This window comes from Montipora foliosa, chromosome 8 (genome assembly GCF_036669935.1).
Source record: "Montipora foliosa isolate CH-2021 chromosome 8, ASM3666993v2, whole genome shotgun sequence".
Taxonomy (NCBI): Eukaryota; Metazoa; Cnidaria; class Anthozoa; order Scleractinia; family Acroporidae; genus Montipora; species Montipora foliosa.
The window spans coordinates 13,196,892-13,201,891 of NC_090876.1; positions in this window are offsets into that span (position 1 = coordinate 13,196,892).

The window sequence follows — 5,000 nt, forward strand, 5'->3', positions numbered from 1 at the left end:
GGATTATCTTTGGAAAATATGCGGTTACCCCAAATTTTCTTTTTGGATTTCAATAACACTTGTTAAGATCTGCTTTTCCCACATATTCAGTAAACCGCGAAAAAATACCTTTGAATTTAGCAGGTGTTAATGCGTTAACAGGCTGATTTTGCAACAGAACGGGAACGTCAGTGACGACGGCGCGCGCAGAAAAAACACCAATGAGAATTCAGAATAGAGTAAAATCCACTCTTTTCTTCTCTATTCTAAATTCTCATTGGTAGTTTTGCTGCGCGCGACGTCGCCACTGACGCCACTAACAGGCTGATTTTGCAACAGAACGGGAACGTCAGTGACGACGGCGCGCGCAGAAAAAACACCAATGAGAATTCAGAATAGAGTAAAATCCACTCTTTTCTTCTCTATTCTAAATTCTCATTGGTAGTTTTGCTGCGCGCGACGTCGCCACTGACGTTCCCGTTCTGTTGCTAAATCAGCCTAACAGAAGTACGAGTGCGCGATTCAGCCTTAAGCTGTACTTTTTGTACTCAACGACAGTAGCCCATCCGTAATCAGACTTATCAGCCAGAAGAAAATGTTCCTGTCTTTCAGAAATTAACTTCTCACCTTCCCCCAAGTCGTTCTTGACCTTCTCTAGATGCCACTTTTCGTCGGCGGATTTGGCACGATCAAGCGTCTCGCTAAGCTTCTGTTTAAACTTAAGGCTGGTCCTAGTTCGCCTTTTTCTTGAATTTGTGAGGTTCGTTGAACTTAATTTTTCTTTCGTCTGGTTCTCTTCTGACTCTCCGTTTGACCGTTAGATTTGAGAAACGGTCCGCTCCAACAGACCTTTACACGAATCTAGGAGCTTGTCGTTGCTGGTTTTAATAAGCTCTACGACTTCATCTTTCCCAATTGACATGGTGTGACAGCGATCAGCATAGATGGTTAGAAAAGAAAACTTTGCATCAGCCAAAGGTTAATGGCTGGTTCTGAAGGTGTAGATGGATATCACGTGCTATACACCTTTTTCCAAAATGGCCGCCATTTACATATTCTTTTGTTTTTATTCAAAGTAGACTTTGATGCCTCGTTCAAGGCAAAATATTCTTTGGAATTTTACGCTTAAGAACGAGGCATCAAGGGATAATTTGAATTTAATAATGGCGGCCATTTTGAAACAAGACGCTCCATGAAGCGTACACTGGTTTGCCTGTGGTACGTGTTAGACGTGAAGCGGAAGGCTCTGAATTGGGTGGTATTGAACTGCAGCCTTCCAGATTTTTTTTTCAAGTGGGGAGTCTTTAAGACCATTTGAGGGGTCACGCAGACATCGTATTAGCAGAGGCCCTTTGGCTCACACGTTTAATTATTTTGTAATGTCCTGTCCCATTTTGAGGTCTTTTAGTTTTTTAGGCTTTGGTAATAAATTCAGTTTAAAGATAACAAAACACGCTCTTGGGTAGAATTCACTCGTTTTTTCTTTAAATAAATAGTCTGCAAAAACACTAACTGCAAATTTCTCTGATGGACGTTTTCCTGCATGTTATGCATGTCTTGCAGTTTCACTAAGCAAACGTTTATTGCACACACTAAGGAAGGACTGAAGATGTTGTTTGCGCTTCATAATTCCTCTTCTAATCATCAGTCTAATCTGATGCCAGGTCAAAAGATTTTTTGGCTTTACGTTTGTACCAAAATGTACTGTAAAACCCGGGAGTAAACTGTAAACGACAAGCCAAAAGACAAATGAAGAAAAAAAAAAAGTCTTTTTAAATACAAATCTGAATCGAATTCTCATCGAAAGATTAATGACAGTCGATCGTAAAAACATGGAAATTTCGGCAGTCTCTGACTTTTTTGAACGAATGGAGTGGAAAGGTCATGCTGTTCTATCAAAAGGAAGAAATTGATCACGTGCTAAGCAACCATAATGGTGCACGGGATCACCTTGTGTCAACTGAATGAACTACGGGAAAGAGTGTTAATCGTTCGGTCAATCGTTCGTCGTTTTCAGAGTAAACCAACGTATTTTTTAGCCGAGAAACTTCCGTCTTTGGTTTTTTAATTTTGTCGTAATATCTAACTGAATATTTTACATTTCATCTGTCGGGTCAGGTAGCCTTCTTTGTCGGGTTCCTGAGAAACGTATCTATTTTGACCTCAGGGTGAGCTATTCACACAATCGCGAGGTTGAGCGATCATGTAATTGAAAAATAAACATCTACGAGATAAAACAAAACAAACTTGCAAATTATCGCAAATCACACACAACGTTGACAAGCGCAAAAGCAAAAGAAATGGTTAATAAATATGAAGTTTTTTTATTATGACTGCTTTTGGGCTTAGAGTAAAGGGATATATTGTCGAAAAATCTTCGTGACAAAGGAGCTATGTCACGCAAATGATGTAATGTCATGACATTCCAAATTCGCAAAAAGCATGAGTTTCGTGTAAACAATCCTCGCGCTAGTAATTCGTAGCAATAAATTGGATTAACCAGGAAGTTAAAGATATATTGTTGGCTTCCCAAATAAACTTCATTTTACACTATAATGACAAAACAGATACTTTTCTGACGTTAAAAACTTGGCTACCTATTAATCATTTGTTAGAGAGAAAAAATCCTGTCTCCTCGTGTATCGCATTTTAACGCACGTGTGCAAAATTGTTAAGCTAGAATATTACACAACATGATGAACTCATAAAGGCCACCTTTTCCAGCAAAAAAATTATTGAAACAAACAACATATTCGCTATAAGAGGTAAAAAGCCCTTCCTATTTCATTGCGTGTGTGAAATCAAGAAACCCCATTATGTCAAAATTAATTACCATATGCAACAAAATGAATTTCAGGATCAAACCCTCTTCTGAAGAACTTTTTCTTGAATAATAAAGCTCAAAATAGACAACAAGCTTTCTTTCAAATAATTCTTGACTGTCACATTTCCAATTATTTTTTTACCTGAAGACTGTGCAGAGGTGAGCACAAAATAAATATAAATAGCCAGACAACAGTAAACACAGATGCATTCAAGGTTTTCGATTCTTTCTCTGAGTTGGTTAAACCCATATCCAGCCAGAATAGAAAAACTTACCAGAGAATTTGCAATTTCGTTTCAGTGTTGTAAATAACAGTACAGTTAGCAAAATGTCGACATCCGACGGCGAAAGATGCAATTCCAGTTCCTCGTTGACGGGATGAAAGGTTTTTAAAAAAAAAAAAACCTTTCTCCAGCATAGCAACGAGGTTTCAAGCAGACGAGGTCTTCATTTGGTTCGTATTTTGTATAATATCTTTCTCCATCCTGCTCTCCATTGCCGTCATGCTCATCTTCTGGAGTGTGTTTTTTGTGAAATTTAATCGTTGGCTGTTTCCTCGCAGGTCCGCACTATTCAATTCTGCTCTATTTTCACGAAAGTAAAGGATTAGCCTGCATTCATTTTGAACTTAAGTTCGTAGGGTAATAAAATAATGTGAAAAAGACAGCCCCATTAAATTTACGCAATGGTTCGTCTTCGAGTTTTCCAAACTTTCAGCCACTACTCGATCAGCTACCTTTTCCAGAGCCTTTCCATCCTCCCGCTCATTTCTCTTTAATGTTTCATGATGATTCGGAAATTAATGTGCCATTCTCTTGTCGGCCTGGAATTTTTTCCCTGGCGTTTTTGTCGCCATGTTATTTTCACTAATGCTTGAAAATATTTATGAAAGTCAAGTAGACTAGTGCACGATTGATAAAACAACGCGAATATCAGTTAACAACACGAAAATCAGTCGTGCAGTAGTCTACTTGACTTTCATAAATATGTTTTAATCAATTTTGACTGATCACGATCTTCTCTGATCCAACGCTGTGCAAGACTTATCGTCCACGGTTTTTGCAAAGGTTTTAAAATCTTAACTTCACTAATGCTGGAAGTAATGCGTGACATATTACAGTCGCGTTACCTGCGCAGTGACGGTGCGCACAAACAACTAGCGCGAACGTCGTTAAGATTCCAGATTTTCATTTTTCACAGCTTTTGTTGTTTATCGGATTGACGTTCCATTATTGAGCTCCAAAAGGGTATATTTTCTTTAAAGATCCAATAAAACACCACTCGCATTACATCGGCTTCAGGAGCCCATCACCGGGAGCGTGCAACTTACCTATTTTCGTGCAACGGCGTTTTCACAAGGAAGGTTATTTTTAGATACGCCTTTCCCGCGAATTAGTTTTCAAAAGCCAATCAGAAGCGGTGCATAATTAATAATAAACTGTTATAAATTATGCACCGCTTCTGATTGGCTTTTTAAAACTAATTCGCGGGAAAGGCGTATCTAAAAATAACCTTACTTGTCAAAACGCCGTTTCACAGACGCTGTATGGAAGTTGCACGCTCCGGGTGATAGGCTCCTGTCGGCTTCGTCTCCATTGTTTGTACTCTGTCCACCTAATAAAATCTATGCATTTCTACTACCCCCTGAAATCAAACAAAGATACGCGCAGGATACTCTAGGCACAAAACCAATACTTAGCAGGGGGGGAGACAGGTTTCCATTTGCCTGACACGGGAAAAAGCGGAGAAATGACACACATTTTCCGACTGGTTTGCCATACTGGCAACCCAGTAAAAAGGTGTATACTCCCTCTTATATACCATTGCATCATTACCCATGATGCTCGAGCCTAAGGCCCAGTCCTAGTCTTATCTCGTGCAATCTCGTACCCAGAGTCCCCGGGCTTTTTGGCCAGCGGGTGAGCGGCCGGAGAGACTCTGGGATAATCGACTCCATTTTCCCAGATAACGTGGTTTCCAAACTTATTACGTATGCTTGAGTTTAAACGGAAGCAGAAAAGAGAAAACCGTAAACAGTAGAAATGGCGGGTTGAAAGTGTACACACAAAGAAACTGGAGAAATGATCATTGGCTTGCTGTGAAGAGCAAGTGAAGATGAAACCTCTGACGCTTTCGGTGAGTGTATTTTTAGTGTTTCAGCGTACATTCCATCGTTCAGAATGCATTGAGAATGCCA